The 19,335-nt window shown below is 44.9% G+C and overlaps 1 protein-coding gene across 4 annotated transcripts in view; it reads right to left on the bottom strand.

Moving 5' to 3' along the window:
- KIRREL3 (kirre like nephrin family adhesion molecule 3) overlaps positions 1 to 19,335 on the bottom strand; it is a 356,368-nt gene that overhangs the window by 243,991 nt on the left and 93,042 nt on the right. The window contains exon 1 of one of the 4 annotated variants that reach the window (XM_074851071.1): positions 16,445 to 16,476. The exons of the other annotated variants lie outside the window; for them this stretch is intronic. The gene's annotated coding sequence lies outside the window, so the exon portion shown is untranslated. Of the gene's footprint in view, positions 1 to 16,444; positions 16,477 to 19,335 lie in introns of those variants that run through there. 4 annotated transcript variants of the gene reach the window in all.

Here is a 19,335-nt window from a genome sequence, read left to right as displayed (position 1 = left end):
ATATATGAAGCACCTAAAAGAATTACTTTACCGAAAAACATGGGAGATGTTGATGGTAGCAGGAGCTGTCATTATAAAGGTGCAGAGATTTAGCACTGCTGGGCCTTAAGAAATGCTTTTTCTTAGATGCTGCTTCGTGTGCTGAGCCTCCCCGCGCTCAGCTCCATCACCTCCCTTCATCTGTACAGCCTTAGAGCAGACGCCAGCCCCGGTATCTCTCAACCCTCCTCGCACCTCATTCAAATTCAAGTAGTTCCTCTGTAACATGCTGAGCAAAAGCTTACCACCTCTTATCCGAAGCTTTCAATCTCATAAGAAATATTAAAAGGCAAACATGAAAATTACAGGAAAAGTAACCAAAGGATCGTAACCTGCCACAGTAATGGAAAATCCAATTGGTCTTGAGTGCAGCTAGGCTGATGCAAAATAAAGAGGAAAATAAGTGTTGCTTAGCCCTGTCTCCACTAAATGTTGCTGTGTTGGGCAAGAAGTGGAATGCAAAATAAAAAGATAGATGAAGCCTTTTTGGGGAAGTTGCAGGATGCAACGTGCACTAGAGAGGGAAGAAAATGGGTTCATTTATCCCTGGGAAAACAGGAGGATCTTAGAAAACTGGCTGGGGTAACTGGTGGGGAAAGAAAAAGGGGGTGTCGGGGGTGCCAGTGTCAACAGCTCTGCCCTACTAACACCCATGCCAGGCTGTGCATCCTGATGGACCACTCCTGGATGGAGCCCGAGGTCCTGCCGACAGCCCGGCTGCATCAACCCTTTGTGCCTCGGTTTCCCTCTCAGCAAAATAATTCCAAGTGCTACGGCATTTCGGATATCCCTCGTTTCTTACCTCTGGCTCTCCCCACCCCGGCCCCACCAAACCCCATCTCTTAAGCCCAGGCTTCCGCCCTACCGAGCTAAACCAACAAATCCCACTTCCAAACACCATCGCTCCCTTTTACCAGGCGTGGAGAAACGTCTTGCTCGTCGAGCTGTGCAGCATCAGTTATCAATTCGGCACTCCAATACACTGCGCCGCTTGGAAACAGGCAATGTCTATTAGCGATAATGAAACTGGGGAGCCTAATTCCCCACGCAAATGAACTTGGGGGAAAGCGGATTATATCTCCTGATATGCACAAAGTTGAGGATCTGGCATCAGTGGCTCTGTTTAAGAGTCTGACCTCATTCCTGTCTTGTAAACAAGCTTCGAAGTATGAATAATAATAAAAAACCCTCATTTTTCTTGCAGAATCATTATATTGTTTTATGATTTTCCTATTCATGCTGCCAATAATAAATCACATTACCCAAGATGTTCACATTTATTATACTATTTAGAGCTCAGCGTAGCTGGCGTGATTTTGTATTAGCACTATGTTACCAGAGCTCAGGTTTTTGTTAATAACTTTGGAGTCCCCAGCACATACCTTTCATAAAACAACGCAAGATGGAGAAAATAGCCCTGAATTAGTAATGTAATCCAAACATCTCAGTGTCCTGGAAGGGTCAGGAGGGTGGCTTTGGGCTACAGAGCTCCTGCAGACACTGGTAAAGGAGAAAGAAAGACTTGGGGGAGGTGGGAGCTGATGCAAAGGGACACACGCAGCCTGAAGGTCACACTTTACGCTTCTCCTCCAACACCAAACTAAGCCAAGAACTAGCAGAGAAAGCTGAATTCCTCCAAATTATTTCTCTGCTCACTTAAACTGCCCCTTCCAGTACTGTACGTACCCATGACAGTATCTCCCACCTGCCAATCTGAACATGAGATTTTTAGCCCATTTACAGATGTGACCCTGGGGAAGCTGAATGAGCCAGAAAAGATCACAAGAGACACCAGGAGATGAACTTCTACCAAGCCTACAGCCCCTTTTTTAATAACTAAGTTGCCCTTCAGGCCATGAAGAGCTTTAATACTGACACACAAAGTCTCACCCGTCTGTCTGAACTTGAAAAGCCTCCTCAGAGGATTACCAAGAGGAGCGTGTAATCATGTTGAGGAGTCCAGTCTGGAGCCAGAAGACCTTATCCTTTGGTGGACAAATTGAGGTACCAAGAAGAGACTGAATTCACCCAGTAGTTAGCAGGTATATATAACACAGGTATACACAAATCCAGGGTCTTGACTGCACCACTGAAACCAGAGAGCATCAACATCCCTTGGTGCAGTGCAGTGGGATTTTGGGACGTGCCTTCTCTGCCTGCTTCCTTTAATAAAGCACGATTTAGCACTTCAAGTTAGTTTCTGCATGCTCAGCCCCAGGGCTTGCTGTGCTGTAAGGGCAGGCAAACCTCCCAGGGCAGCAGCGCACAGCAGTGAGCAAAACAAAACCAGGACCTGGCTGGTGCATGCGAGAAAAAGGGAATCATATGGTTGAAGAGAAGAGTAATTGTAGTGGAAATTCAGAATCACTTCACTGAGCCCATTTCATGCCGTCATTCCTGCCCCTGTAAATCAGCAGCAGCAATTTATTCCTAAACAACAACAATCCTGAATGAGGAGGAAAATGAAATAATTGTGTTTTGACCAGCTTGAGACAATTCCTCTGCATGTAGATACATATTTATAAACACGGGTGTCAAACCTAAAGGCACTCCATCACACTCATTACCTACTTCCCTGTGCCCACCACCAGTGAGAGTCGTGCAGCACCGTGACAGCAGAAGCAGCTCCTCCCACAAAACTTTGCCAAGAATTTAGTATTCGCGTCCAGCGCTCACAGAAACCAAAATAATTAATCAGTGCTGCAGGGGAGAAGCGATGCCAAAATAGCCTGCGCAGACCCCTGCCTGTGCATCGGGGCCTCAAACCTGGTTTTGGGCTCTCCTGGTTTTGGCATGTTGCTACCCCATCCCCACCCAGTCCATCCTTACTCCTGCATACGTTTAATTATCACTGCCAGTTCACCTCTGTCTTTGCTTACAACGGTCCTTACTTCACACCCCTCGGGCCACGTACCATTTACTGGGTTCCTTTTAACCTTGCAGATCTATGAGACAGGTGCAGACTTTTGCTATCCATCCACACGGAGCAGGAGACACTCAGCTGGCCAAGAAAGAAATTTGCTGGAATAAGCGTGGCTCAGATCTGCTGCAGGCTCCCCAGGTCTTTACAAACCACAGATACATCAGCTTGCAGGGGATGTAACAACCTGTATTGCCTTTGGCTATCTCATATTCCTTCATCCCTTGATCAGAAGATAATCAATTGGTGGAAAAAAAATCTGACATAAAACCACCTTTCCTTTTAACCATCCTCAGGAACGTACCTGTCAGAGTCACACGTCACTCCGCACATCCCTGGGTGATTTGGGGCTCCCTCAGCCTCTGCGTTACCTCCCTAACAGCACTGACAGCCTGTGCGTTACAGAAGAGAGAAGCCAGCACCGAAGACCCGTATACAGAGGAAAATGGAGGTATGGTACATTTGAATGACACCTCTCAAGGTACATCAATCAAAGCATTTTTCTAGGGGAATATTCTGCCTTTTTTCCCCCCCAAAGTATTTGGCATATGATGAAAACAATGTCAAACTTTGTCTGCCTCAAAGTTTTCAGCAGAAGACCTCTCAGCTCATTTTCTAAGTCTTTACTCCAGGTGCCAGACTGCCTTTATGATCCCTACTAGGTCTCGCAGCTGGAAAGCCTTAGAGCCTCTTTCCTTCTTATCGATTTCACTAATTATTATCATTAAGTTTAGCCTCATTTTCTTAAAGCTGTTTTGACAGCCTTGCTGGTCCATCAATCAGTGTCTCGTAAGTACTTTGGAATATCTTGGTGAATCTCAACCAAACCTGACAAGGGATGATGACACTCACCATTAAGGGAAAAAAAGAAATAAGAAAAAACCCCACAACATCAACAACAACAAAGCAAGACATAAAAAGAGACTGGGTGATGGAAAGCGACCCCTCTCTCTGCAGCTGAAGAAAATAAAATATGCCCCATCTCAGCACAACTTTCTTATTCCTGCGCCCCATTAGAAGAGAGATGGCAGCGTTCTTCTCACAACAAAAGCACAGCATAGGCCACAGGGCAGCAAAAAAGAAAGTTTAACTGAAATAAATGGAGAAATTTCATTAGGATAGGGAAGATGTGCCAGGGGGAACAAACATCATCTCGATTAAGATTCAGCTGCGGTGGAGTATCAGAAACATGCCTCCTATGAGAAGCCTGCCCTCTGAGCCTGCCGTGCCCAGAATCTCAAAACAGACGAAAAACAATTCCGATACATTTTATTTCTTCTTTTCTTCCTTAAGCCCTAAAACATCCCTCCGTGCCACTTTGACCTTCAAGTTTTACTTCTACTATAATGAGCCCCAGGCATATTTTTAGCAGGGTCCATTAGCAAACCTTTGGTGTGACACTCATTCCTCCCGCTGATGACAAGGGCATTTCCTCAGTGCTTTGCAGGGATCATCCAGGAAGGTCTCCTTCCCAGCCTCTGGCTGCACAGGCCTGGTCGTGCTCAAGTTTAACGATGCAATGGGCTCCAAAGGACCAGGGAGATCTTTTTGTTGCACTGTCACTGATGGAAGAAAACACCTAAAGGAAGGTGCCATCCCACGGTTTGCCAGTGCACGCTTTGGGAAATGCACTTTGGCTGGTGTTTGGGCTGAGACAGGCAGACAAAATCAGGGCATCACTGCAAGGGAAACTATGGAAATAAAAGGTAACGCCAGGTTTTGCTTCACCAGGTTGAAGTAGATGGCACGGGACAAGAGGAAATCAGCAAGGGACTGGGAAGATGCAAAGCAGCATTAAGACAAGGGAGAAATACAAGCAGACTGCTCTCTCCCAAGGCAGAGATGAATTGCTGGACCATTGGAAGCAAGTTTCTCCTGTCCAATTAATATGGTAATACAAGCCCTCCTGTTAAATCTGAGCTCTTCCCACTTCCGTCATGACTTGGTCCCTGTTCTCAAGACTTTATCTGCCAGAGTCTGTTTTTGAGCACCCTCATCACCTTCCTGTCCTTGCCTTACAGCTCTCGGGGGTGTTTCAGTCTCTTTTCCAAGGTGTTCAACATCCCTGCACCAGGTGCCCCGGCAGCCAGCAGCGATTTCGGGATTGCATTTGGAGGCCGGATGCCCACGGTCCAAACCCCAATTATCGGAGATGGCTTTTCTTCATGCACTGAAAGCAAAAACCTCTTCTCCTGCCTCCTGCTGCTCCCCCAAATTGATGCCTTGATAAAGGTGACAATACTTACAAACACACACATAGTTGTATTATTACTGTTGCTGCTATTTGATTAAGTTATTAGGATAATTGCTTTGCCAGCTTTGCCACAATAGTGGCTTTTACTAGCTGGTAACGCTGCTTGTTTTAGAGTTTGGAGGACAGATAAGTGGGTGAGATTTACACACAGGATGACAGTCGGCTACATTATCCAACCTGATAATTTGCACTCTGAAGCCCGACTGGAGTGAAAAAGGCCACTGCCTCTTTTCCAACCTGCTTGTTTTACGTTCGCTTTGGTTTCACTATCAACTAAATGCACTCAAGGGTAAAGACTCCTCAGGGACCTGTGAAACGGTGCTATTGCAAACACAACAACTATATTTGTTGCCAAGGCGATGGCTAATAACATTAAAATGGAACATGGGCCCTTTTTGCAGGACAGCCAGGCTGATGCATCTGCAAAGTGGGAGATGATGGAGGGAAGGGAAGGGAAAAACGCTGACCACTGGGTCTCTGACACAAGCTGGGGGTTTTTGTGTTGGGGGGCTCCTGCTCTAATAAGGAGACACCAAGGACAAATCTGCATCCCAACCAGGATGCAACCATGATGGAGAAACCCGCCAAACCTGGGTGTGGTGGTGCTGAGGTCTTCATATATGGAAGAAACTACAGCTTGCGGCCACATGATTTCCCTCTTTGCCATCAAGACCAAGTTCTGCAGAGTGCAGAAGTCTCCAGGATGACCTTTCCTAGACAGACGCTAGAAAGCTATTACTGAGCACAAGCCAATTTGCTTTGCAAGTGTAAGTGGCAATTTTCCTTCTTAAATACATTACAGTCGAAGGTAAATGGCTATAAACAGAAAGTTACTTCTCACTCCCTCCACAGAGACCTCTCCCTGTGGTTATGAGCTATGATCTTAAAATATACTGTTGTGAGACACCAGCAGCACGAGACACAGTTGTTTTCAGCTAGTGACTTTCATGCCCAGCTTTTATTAAGAGGAAAAAAAAAAAATACATCCACAGGGGGCAATGACTTCTTCAAATATCCTTATGCAGCAATTTTAACAGGGAATGAAAAATTAGGAGCAAGGTTTAAGGTCTCTTGCATTTTATTCTGAGAAGGTGCACTGGCTGAAGAACAGCAGCTCGCAAAGCATCTCATGAAAATTCAGCAAGACGGGGTCATAAGCTGAAGAGTACGTGAAGCACTTCAGTATCTGGGGGCAGCAGGAGGAAACACAGGGACTGCGAAGAGCTGCCTTGCAGAAAGCACAGAGCTGCTCGCAGTCCCACTGCAGGCTCCAGAGAGCTCCCACAGCCGAGGGACACCAGGGCAATAAAAAGGGGAGGTGGGCTGTATGGCACCAGAGACCTGCCCTGCCTTCCCACCACCTGACGGTCTCACATCAGCCCCAGGAGAGCTTGTTCTCCCCATCGCCACTCGTGGATTGTGGCGGCCAAACAAAGGCATCTTCCCCTCCCAGCCACTCCGGATGCCTCTTTGGGATGCTTAGCAAACAGACCTAGATTAAACCCTTTAATTAGGAGCTCTTAAAAGCATTGTGGGATTCCCTTCTTTTCAATCAACTCATTGGTCTTTCCCATCCAACACCTGCCTCTAGCTGTAGCGCGGCATCTCCCGACAACCTAACAAAAAGGCTGGGTAATAATACAATACACCTCCGAGAATATAATCCTCCTCATCTATTATTTTGGCCTGACATTTCTGTTCATTAGGAGCACACTGTGTACAGGCACCGTACATCTTCATTGGGAACCCACCGTTTCTATTAAATGTAATTATTTCTCCCTGCGGCTTGCATGCTAAAGACTGTTACTAAAAAGCAAGTGGCTGTTACAGAAAGGGATCGCAAAGCTCTTCTCATAAACGGGCGCTGCAGCAGCGTCCACAAACTACCTGAGACTGGATCCACAGATTTTTGAGGTTTGTGGGACTGCTGTGATCAGCTACTTTGACCTCTGGCCTCAACAGCACATGAGAGCTTCCCCGTGTTAATGCCTGCTTGAACTACAATACCGGGATGTTAGCAAAACATCTGGTTTCCACTGAAACTTTGCCAATAACAAAGAATCTACCATAACCCCTGGCATGTTGTGCGAGTACTAATTAGCCTCCCTATTAAAGGTATTGCTTAGTTTCTAGCCTGAATTTCTTTGGAAGCTTCACCTTCCATCTCCTGGGTTTTATTACATCTCTGACGGCCAAACCAAAACACTCATCTTCCCAGGGTTGCTCTCCTGGGATCAAGTTGTCCCTTTCTCTCATCTCTGCTGTATATTATCCAAGGTCAGAAGCAGGAAGAAAAAGCTGGGGAGGCCAAGCGCTAAACTCTTCCTTTTTCTTTTTTGGTCCAAATAATTCCCCACCGTGAAACGTTATTTTGTCTGAGGCACTTACTTCATTTACAAAACTATTTCCAGCTTGACCAAAACAGAAAGCATTTACAAAGTTATTTTCAAAGTGGTGGCACATCCTCTTCTGGCAATTTCATATCAGAAACTTGGGCTGCCGTCTTTTGAAATGAAATGTTGTTTCCAAACTAAGCAAGAATCATTACAGCATGGTTTGCATATGTTGAAATGAAGTAATATAAGCAAGCTGAAGTGGTTTGTTTGGGTGGATGGGGTTTTTTTGGTTTGGTTTTTAACTGATGTTTTCACAGTGTTTCAAAATGTTGGCATTTTGTCATGTTTCAAGGATGTAATTGTTGTTCTTGACTAAAGAGGGGAGCCCAGATAAAATGTTGCGAGAGGAATTTCAGATGGCCAGAGTTAGAAGAGATAAATTTCACCCCTGATATCAAGAGATGGTCAAGCACATAGAAAAACAACATCCATTAGTAGCTCTCTGGCACTGGGACTTGTCTGAGCCTTTTCAATTCCCAGAGTCTCAAAACTAGAAAAAGCAGTTCTGCACTGATTTAGTGGAATATCTTTATTCAACCCTAAATGTACGCAATCAGCATTAGCTTGATGTATTCCAGCCAGCAGTGACTTGGGGGACCAACTTGAACAGGAGACTTCATGAATATTCTACAGACTGACATTTGTTTGCAGTATTTGAATATTTCCTAATAACCAGGGAAAAAAAAAATGCATAGCGGGAGGCCAAGCTCATGAATGCTTTATAAAGTCAGGTCTCCCCTGAAATATCATAAATGGCAAACATTGCTTGCTACGTACAGATATGCAAAAAACTTTTGGCTTTTTCGCTACCTTCCCTCCACTGGGAGCTCCCCTTTTTGAGCTGGGTCTGATGGGCAGTTCCCTTCTGTAGGATGGAGGGGAGGAGGTGGCCACGACTTCCCGACACTTCCGACACCCTTACAGGTGGCTTTTTAATGGAAACATAAAATACATGTCTTGCAGTCCTTCTGGTAGTAGCTGCACTATTGTTGGAGAAATTCCTTCTTTTAGGGGAACTCTTATCACAGGTTAGTAATATTTTTATGAGCCTTACGACAGCATCTCTGAGCCTCACATCCTGAAGCAGCACAAAAGAGTGTTTTATTCTTAGGCCATTCTATTTTTTCTCTTTCCCATCATAAGCTTCACCCCCCAAAACATAGCTTTCAATCCATGACACCCCTAGTACCTGAACACAAGTTAAAAACCCCACTCAAATAACTACAGTCATCAAGGATTTGTATGCGTATTTCCTCTAGCTCCTCCACAGTGACCCATATTTAAAAAAGACCAATACTTCAGCCTTTTTCCAACCTTGGCCTGTGCTTGTAGAGGGTAAGCGAAATGGATTTTCATTTGCTACACAGTTTTCTCCAAGCAATCTTTCTGGCCTTATTTATTCTTTTACAAAGTCAGATGATCACTATCTAATGTTAATATTTCTTTGTGTTGAAGTAGTACAGGGATTACTCATAAAATCTCTGTGTCTGCATATTCTGAAGAGTAAATAGTGGGATTTTCAAAGTCTATTTGGCATCGGCCTAAATCTGCCTTTCAAAACTCCTTCGTGACCAAACCAGTTGTCCAAAACACTTCTTGTTGTCTCAACAGCTTCATAATTATGATCACGCTGTCTCACTTGAAACAGATTGCTTCCAGCTCAAGGATTAATCTAGTGACGTACAGCAAAAGTCAGGAAATTCAATTCCTCTTCAAATACTCAGAAAGCACCAAAAAGCTTCAAAGTTGTTTGAAGCAAGCAGGACAGATATCTCAAGTCAGGCACTGAAGAATGAATCAGTCACCTGAGATTTCTTTTACAGTCAAAAGAGAGAAATGAGCACTTTTAGCAGGCAAGTCTCCTCAAATGCCTATTTTCAGCTGAGACAAATCATCTGCTGAAGTTGCCTGTTTCTCTCCATTGACTAAAGAAACCAAACCTGGGAGTACAAGCTTCACAGCTCACCATTTTAGACCTCACCTGAAACATTAAACCGTCTTCAGTAATATCAGCATGACAGAAAATACTAACAAACTGCAGGGGATGCCTCACATCAGAGCTTTACTTCAGATGTTTTTCCTGCATTCAAGGGATTCCCCAATCCAACCAAGTGCTTCAAAACTGCCCTGAGCTCTTAGCAGCAGAGATGTATTGCTCTAGACAAATGAATGCAACGAGTCAAGGATTAAGTCACTCCTGGTACGTTAAATTTCATGCTATAAAACCTGCGCATGCATCCTGGTAAGGATGTCCCAGCGGACTCCTGGGTCATGCTCCTGCAAAGCCAGTGGAGGTCCAGCTGCTGCTGTTGCTGCTGCCTGCTCCGATTTTGAGTCTGATATTTTCCGCCATCATCCACTTGGAAATATTTGACTAATTAGAAGCTCAACCCTGAAAACTTAATTCAGCAGAACTCCTCCAGCGTCCCCGGTAGGAGATCTGAACTCAGTGACCCCAACTATTGTGCTCTGCAGGTCGACAATATGCTGAATAAACAGGTAGTTTAGATTCCTTTGCCTTTACTTATAAATCAATTTTAATTACGACGACGACGACATCAGCAACAAAACGGAGCCAAACTGCTGGGCCCATTCTTCTCGCACACTAACTATCACAAATTAAACGGTGAATTGTATTGCGCTGTGGGTATTGTCATGCAAACGAAGAAAAACAACTTGCTTTCCAATTTCCTCATGCAAATATAGACTGAATTGTTGAGACAGAGAATATATTTTGCCATCTCAGTGGTTCTGCAGAAGATAAGAGGAACTGCAAAAGTTTTGCAATTTGTAAGCTGGCAGCTTATTAAATAAATAAATAAGAACACCGCCCTGCAAAACCAAATGTTTAAATAACATTACAAGTAAACTGTCAAGGTCAGCAAATAATACATTTAAAAACCTTGTATTCCTTTTGCCTTTCTGCAAAGACTATGCTATAATTTACAGGTTTATTTCCTTTTCAAAGAAGTTTCCTGATACAGTCTCAAGCTCTACTGGAATATGAAAAAAACAATAGCAAAACTTTCCAGCCTGAACGCTACTGCACGGTGCTCTGTGTTCCCAAGCCAGTGCCTGCACCTCTGTACCACGAGGCAGGCGGCACTGCAATACCAGTTTCTGTGAAGTTATACTCCTACCCAATAATTGTATTCATCCAGAAAAAGGCACACGGACCAGACCTACATGTGCAACACCCACCACAAGAAGAAATAAACTTCTGTAGATACTCAAAAAAGCCAAAAAAAAAGGAAAAAAGGCAATTCAATCGTGAACACCAAGGACCAGCCATTATTTTTACCTTTTCAGGACTAAATGAAAGCTTGAGAACAATTATACCAAAGCCTGGGCTCTCCCCTCAGCCTCCTTACATGTTTCATCTCTGTGGCTCCAATTCTCCATCCCTCCCTTTTATTCCACATCCAAGAGGAGGTCCTGCTCTTACAAGAGTTATCTGTGCCCACACAGCTTGTGTAAAGTCTGAGCTACCCAGCCCGCTGCAGAGTACCCTTTGATGGGTACATTTTCATGGTGTCACCTACAGCTACAGAGAGTGACACCGTTAAACCCCACCTGCTGCCATACATCCCCCAGCTCCACGTGGCCTCGTTGTGGTGGACAGAGCTAGATGGTTGCCATGCTGAAGTCACCCCCAACAGCTCTAAACTCACATCTCCATTGCCAGGGACAGCCACAGGGGCCAAAGCCCTAGAAAAGAGACGTCAATCCATCAAGAAAGAAAAGGAGATGTCCCACCACGACACATCTCCTTGCCTGGGCCACCTCCCCTCCTTCAAACCCAGCTCCTTCAGACCAACCCAACTAACATCACATTAGGGATCAGTAAGAAAGCGCTTCCCTCTTCTTGATTACATGCTCGGTTGATCTGGCATGTTCTGCCGCTAGAAATAAATTGATCTAATTCTTAATAACAGCCTCACCGGGTCTGGTAGGAGGGAGCTAATGCCGAGCCGCTGACCATACGTGGAGAGCACAGAGAGGGAGTGGGAGGAAGGTTCTGCAGAGCAGCTGTCAACCCAGCCCAGTTGATTGTCGGGGACTAAAAGCATGTAATTCACAACTTCTGCACGCTGGAGAAGTTATCATTTGGAAGTTGTTGCTCTGCAGTGGCTTGACAGTCTAACAATACAAAATAAATCTATTCATGCTACTTTGGCGAGACCGAATCCCGGGAATGTGCCGCAACAGCAGAGAGCAGCGATAAGTTCTTGTAACTTACAGCAACTTGGTGCTGTCCTCATTACCATATATTATCTTACTGCACACATAAGAAACCTTTCCAACGGACTTCAGTGTGGCTGAGCTTTTATTCCCTCCTCTGTGTTAAAGCTGAAAGTACTTTGTGCATGCCCAAAGCCCTCCTGATATCGCGGGGTTTGAAGTGTCTGAAAGCAGCAGTGATTTTGCCGGTTCTCTGGCCGGAGCACTGGTGTTAGCAGCGGTTTCTGGAGTCTTGTAAAGAGGATTCACGGCTGGATTTTGTGCTCTGTAACGCCCAGGGACTTAGCACATCATCTCCTGCCAGTCTCACTGTGTCAGGCCAGCCTAGATAGGGTAGAGCTTTGTAGCAGAATGGTGGTTAAAAGGAGGGGGAGAAAATTCTGCATCAAGGGGATGAGCAAAACCAAATCAAATTCACAGACTCCAGAAATGAGGCACCAAATTAATCAAGGTGGACAGGGAAGAGAACAGTGCTCTGCCTATCAGAGGGCTCCTGGGTGCACCCCTGTTGATGAGAAAGGACGGCAAGACATCTTCATTTCACCTGCTCCTGCGCGCGGAGACAGACGCAGCACGCGTCAGCGTGTACAGGCGTGCACTGAGGTAACACAAATGCCAATAAAGATGCACCCAGGCTGTTAGCAAAGCCTGCCTGATGTCATTTCTTGCCTCATCTCCTGCAGCTCGTGCATGACGGAGCTCTGGAAGGATGTGGCCATGCCCACTGCTTCGCCCAGTACACAAACCCTGTTTGTTGTGTTTGCTGTTGGCTAAAGCAAATCTGCAACACTTTACAGCAACTGAAGATCTCAACTTACAGACGTGCTCATCAGCAGACAGTCGTATACACGCATTTAGCTGCGGGACCTCTACAGAAATAAAAATGTTGCCTTTTAAAAACTGTCTCTGGTTTTCCAGTGCGGGAAAGCTGCTCTTCGAGGATGCTGTGCTGAGCCCCTGCCCAAATGAAAACATCCACTCTCACTCAAAAAATGAGCTTGAGTTGGTACGGGAGCTGCACACATCTCCTTGTGCAACTCGGCAGAGATGGCAAAGAGCGGGAAGGGTACACGAGCGATTTCCTTCCAAACCAGAGGATGCAATTGTAAAAGACTCACAGCATCAGGCTCAGCAGCCCGATGAAGCAACCCTGTACCTCCTGCACGCAGCTCGCTTAACAATCTTGTTTCCTCCCCTCAAGGTGGATTTTGGTTCTAGAAAGACTACCAGTGGTGTTAAAAGTTCAAGTTAGCAAATTGCCAAGCAGCAGCTTATCTCTGAAAGCCCTGCTTGGGGAAGGGCTTTTTGAGCTTTTCCATTTGGGATTTAGGGTTTTCTCTCATTTTTCCTTAAAACAAAGACTCTGCTTGCACTGATGTCAGCACAAGTTACTGCCTTTTCCTCAGGGGGTGGATGAGCAGCTTTAGCGAATGGGAGGCACCATCCCCATGGCCAGTTTAGCGCCAGACATACCTGCAAGAGAGCCACATGCTATATATATATATATATATCTCAAACTTTCATCCACCCGGAACTGAAAACTTTCAGCTTACTCCTTTGCACCTAAACCAACCATCTGATACCAGCAGAATGCAATCTTGATGTTTTCATGCTTTTCCCAAATCAAAGAGGCTAAATTAAGTTTGGTTTTCCTCCCTATTCCAGCCAGGCTAGAAATCACCCTGCCAAAATCTGCAGTGCTGCAAATTCCCCCACCCTCCACCACCAAGCTGAAGACGTGTTTCTACTCGCGCCATCCACACGAGCAAACTTTTACAGTTCTCAAACCCCCATTTCCCTGAGTTTCTGACCGACGCAGATCCAAGATTTGTGTTTGGCTGGATTTTAATTGAAAGGTGTCTCCTGTCTCTTGGTTAGGGGATCAGTGCACAGGTAGCGCTTCCCAATTTATTCCTATAGTTGGATGCTCAGTGAGCAGGCGACAGCCGTAAGCGTCTCTTGACAGGCACTTGGAAATATAATGCGCCGCGGGTTGTGTTTCCTTCCTCGTAATAGGATGCAAAGCTCCGTTTTCAAAAGAATATGCTAACATTTTAAGCTCTTTTTGTTAGTATAAATGATAATGTAGTCAACACAAGGGCCTCATCTCTCCTTGAAGTGAATATAATTCCTGTTCACCTTAACACATACGGCTCAAGAATAAACCTTAGACAAGCTCTCCTTCAGTGGGCTTCACTGAAGGCTTTGCTCCCAGGGAAGAGTTGATGGAGGAGTAAATGAAGCTGTCCTCTACTGGGTAACCAAAGGATGGACTCAAGGCCTCTTAAAACTGTACAATCTAATCAGCTCCTCCTTTAGTGTAAGGCGAAATTAAATCTTTCTGTCTCAGTAGAATTAGTTTTTAGAGGAAGGATGCAATAAATAACCTGCCTGAAATAGAGAGGTCAGGGTGTTGTCCAAGAAATGAGGAGACCTTTGCTACCGGCAAAATACAGATAAAGTGTAAAGTAAAGCCATAAAAGACAAAATCCGTGGGTCTTGAGGAGCATGGGCCTCTCCAAGCCCCTTCGTTATCGCTATTTAGGCTCGTGGTGTTTACCCATGCTTAAGGATCAGGCTTACCTCTGTGTACGTCAGCCCCTCTCAGAACAGATTCATCCTGCTGTCTCTAAAAGACGTTCACGGAAAAATATCCGAGCAGCACTCAGATATGGGAAGAGAGGAGGCGTAGAAACCCTACAGGTTTTTCTCCTTGTGAGGTTTATGAAACCGCTGTTCTCCTTGTTTTCAGCGCACGGGTTGCTCATCACACCTGGTTTACATACAACCCACTGACAGATTCAGAAACAAACATGTCTCGCTGTTACAGGATTACAAAGGAAGGATCAATTCCACGCTGTCAATCCCTCCATTTCATTAGGGACTGATTGGGAGGCATCAAATCCTGTCTTCCAAGAGTCAAACCCGTAAACAAGACAACATTGTTTAAAAAAAAAAAAAAAAAAAAAAAAAAGAAACCAACCAAAAACAAACCCACAAAAAACAAACTGCCAGATGCCAGAGATTGCTATGAGACCGCAGCGCAAATAACAATTTGGGAAATAATTGAGCTATTCCTGTTGGAGATGAAACCGGGCGGGACAGGCAAAAAAGATTTCCCAAAGTTATTAGCAACCCTAAAAAATGTTTTCCCTTACAGGATGAGAAGAAAAAATGGTGCCAAAAGCAGACAAGGGGAATCCTTGAGAAAAAGTCCTTCCCCCCTAGATTTTCAGTACAACCTCACCATTTCCAAAGCTGGGGAGATGCTGGCTGGGCTCCTTGGGAAGGACTAAACTCAGCCATGTTTTCTCCTAATGCACCAACTGTCACGACTGTCAATTCAGCTCCTTTCATGGAGATTAGAATTCATTTGTAAAAGGAAAAGAGAAAAGGAAAAAAAAAGAAAAAGAAAAGAAGCAAAAGAAAAGAAAAGGTATTTAATTGGCAACTGAATTCCTCATGAAACAAAGAGATGGATTCATGCAAAGAAGAATAGGGAGTGCTGTTTTGATATCTGAATTTTAATGACTCCATGGCATCCCTATTTGTTATGTATCTGCTTTCGAAATGTCACGGCTGGCTCTAGTGGTAATTACTGAATTTCAACATTTATAGAAAAGCAGCACATACAGTATGGAGATAATTGCCCAGTTGGATAGTTATGAAGGATCCAGGTTTCCCCCCCCCCCACTCCCCCCTCCTTCTGCGACTACAGAATTTTAGTAATTATCACTAGAGCCACTTGTTAAAAAATCAGAAAGCAGGTAAACAACAAACACCAGTGTAGTTTATTCATTAAAATTCAAAAAACACATCATCATATTGATCTTGAAATTACAAACTGCTGGATCTTGCAAAAAGCTGAGCACTTACGCGACGCCAACGTTTAGTATTGCTGTACATCATACAGCAAGACATTTTCCTGATGGGAACTGTTATGTAATAAACGCTATTGTGTGGCATTTGCAGGTTAAAAAATCGATTCATAGCAGGTTATAACATCAGCGATGATCACACCACAAATCATGAGGCTTGGGATGGATGTTAGCACAAACAGGGATCGTCCACCAGGGCCGCAGCTCTCCAAAGAGGAAGATGCTCCAAAACATTTTGGGGTTTTGCCGTTCATGTTCTGGCTTAAACTGCACATGCCCTATAGCTATAGTCTCTCCCAAAATACTCCTGCATCCACACAAAAAAAAAATAATCACAACAGAAAGCACAGCTCAGCTCCCACTTCTGCCAGCGGCTGCCCTCTGCAGCAGCTTTCACCCGCACAACTCTTTCCTCTTCTCTTTGTAGGAAATACTATCTTCCTCTCCCAGACAGGAGAATCAAGACACGCAGACCTAAAACCCATTCTTGATTTCATACAGCGCATCGCCACGAGGGCTGCGATGGTGTTATATTCCACATCTTGCACACGCACCACCCTAAGAGCCACAGCAGCATTCAAAGCAGAGAGCGGAACGTTGGCTCGATGCAGAATTCAGGTTCAGCTTCAAACAGCGCAAGGTTTTGAGTTTTCAAAACACGGGATTTTTAGTACGTTCCTATCTTTAATCAAAGCGGCATACAAAGAAAACTCACCTGCTTAGAAGTAGGGATGTGTTAGAAGTAGGGGGCATCAGTTCGGGAAGGTAAACACACATGTATATAATTAAAGGAGCAAAGACAGTTAACGGTGGAGAATCTCCCGGCTTTTACGAAAACAGTAAAGGAAAATACCATTATATATACACAGGAGATAAGTGGATACAGTGCAGATAAGAGTGACAGAGGGAAATTGGAGGCAGAAGAGGATAAGAAGCTGACACTGACACTTAGAATATTTACTTTTGCATCTGTGTTCGCAAATGAAGAGGATGAGGATTTGCCTAAGTCAGGGATCAGATCCCCAGGGAGAGGAGAAGAGGAATTAGGGAGTGTGCAGATAACACAGGAAATGGTCAATAAAAGCTTAGGGGAACTTAAAACTGACACAAAGCATTAGGGACCAGATGGTAACATGCACACAGGGAATTTATCAAACAGGGGAAGCAATGACAAAGCAGGCCTTCACTCCTACGGATTTCCCTTAAAACGGGTAAGACAGGGAACAGAGAGTGCAAATAGTTGGACATTTATACAAGAAGAACCAGTGATCTCTCAAAGACCCCATTACTCTGACATCTCTTTCCTGGCCTTGCTACAGACAGTAGGGTGGATTATCTAAGTTGCTAACAGCAATGGGGGTTTTGGTGGGAAAAGTCACTAATGTCATTCCTCTGAGGGCTTTTCTTGAAATGCTCTTCCCATCTTTATTTGTACTATTCGAGGCTTCACCTCTCCAAAAGAAAATCAAGATCTGGCTGTTTTCAGATGGCTAGCAACTATATCTTATACATCTTTCAGAAAAATCAGGCCTGAACCTGCTTTCTCAAGCCGTCGCTCAGTGGGACAGTTAACTTTAATTAAATCCATCTTTATTTAGGACCAAGTGTAAGCTTTTGTTTAACTGAAAACCCCCTTCAAAACCAACATGTGACCATCACAAAAGCTAGAGCTGCCTCCTTCAATCAAAATCTTAATTCATGTTGGGGATATGTAGAAAGAATCAGCTGCCCATCGACTGGAAGACGAGTATTTATTTGGAAGTTAATTTTTAAGGGGAATGAAAGGCTTGAAAATGCCCAGGTTCATTAAGAACAGTCAACATGATCTCATGAAAAGCAGATCAATCCTTATTAACTTGTTAGAAGTCTTTGAAGAGATTACTTGACTCGGTGGACAAGCGAGCTGCAATTGGCATGCATCTCTCAGATGGACAGGGAGCATTTGACAAAGTTCAGCCCATGAGGATAATACTAATGGTGAGAAAGAAAGTGAGCAAGTCAGGTGCAAGAAAAGATCCACAAGGACATCTCACAGGGTCAGGGACTGTCTCTGAGATACTACATGGGGCTCACTAGGAGGCAGGGGAGAAGGAGCAGGTTTTATATAGTCCACACCTCACAGGATAATTTAACTGCTTTATCGTCTGGCCTGAACGCACATTTGTACTGCAACACCAAGTTTTGCCCATTTTATTGTACCTCCAGGCTTTCTGTCTAACCCACAACTCAGCTCTACGACTCCCTGGCAGGACTGAGCACCTTCCTGCGGCTGGTATCACAGCTAAAACTTCTCCTGGAGCCAAGAAAACAGAAATCTGGCCAAAAACACTGATGCAAAGGCTGAATTTGAACTATTATGTATACCAGGCAGGACCCTAAGTATGGACATCCTTCTCCCGCATCTTGCAACCAGATCTAGCAACCCACGATGTCTTGGAAATATGCCCCCGTGCTACTCCAGAAGGAACAGGGAGTGGGTAGGTGATAATCAAATAACACTGCGGAAACTTCATATCGCTCCGCCATCATTAAGGATGAATGCTATGCAGATGAAGCAGTCAAAGGGGATAATGAGGTGTGCAGTGGAGGAGGCTGGGAGCCTGCCAGACAGTGGGAGGATGCCACTTCCTATCATTTTTCATTGGTAGAACTGATAGACTGTGCAGTCAGCCTCTCCCCCAATTACACATTCATCCCAATTAAGGAGTTGCAACTGATCTCCTCAAGGAATGAAAGCATCACTGTTTTCAGCTAGGATGGAGCAACTTTGCCTTTCAACTCCTGCAGCTGCTGGACCAGAAGCCCTTACCCCACCTGATGTCCTGTTTCTTCCACACAACAAGGAAAGACCATTTCTCATGCCCCCACGGAACCTTCTTGTTCTTGGATGGACAAGAAGCTGAGCTCATGCCCTTCCCCTTCCTGTGGTGCATCTACAAGCCCACCTCTGCAGGAAGATCTCTACACCCTGCAGAGAGGACGATGCTCCAACCACAACCCCCTTTAGATAGCTGCTAAAATGCCAGGCAGTGTCTAGATGATGGTTTCCTGCACAGGTGGTGTATAAACTCCAGAGAGACGATTGCAATGCCAGTGACAGGCGCACGATGGGATAAAGGAAGATGGAGATCTCATGCATGCAGCTTATTAACTTGACTTTGTGAGGTACGCCCCTATAAACATCCCTCAGAGATGCACTGCAAACTCAGATCTTACCAGACAACAGAGGCTCCCTCTCTCACACCTGAATATATACCCTAATCACAGGAAAAGCTTCAATCAGAGCTTACAACAGTCCCACAACACAAATCCATACGACGTTACATTAATGCTCGCAGTATGACTTGTTATCCACAAAGGAAACGCTGCTGTGTGATAATGAAGGCATTCGATTGGGATTTCTAGATGAGCAACAAGAGCTGCCTGCTTACTAGAGCATGACACTGGAAGCCAGGAGGAATAAGCTGTTGATTGCTAAGATCTGGCTAAGCCACCTGTTGCCCACCACCACCGTCAACTGGCCGGGATGACCACAAAGCTATGGCTGTGGTCACTCTCTCCTGTTTTTCAGCACAGACCTGGGCTTTCCAGGCACAGGACTCACAT

This window comes from Strix uralensis, chromosome 26 (genome assembly GCF_047716275.1).
Source record: "Strix uralensis isolate ZFMK-TIS-50842 chromosome 26, bStrUra1, whole genome shotgun sequence".
Lineage (NCBI taxonomy): Eukaryota > Metazoa > Chordata > Aves > Strigiformes > Strigidae > Strix > Strix uralensis.
The sequence above is the reverse complement of the archived record's forward strand: the minus strand, read 5'-3'. Positions and strand labels throughout refer to the sequence as shown.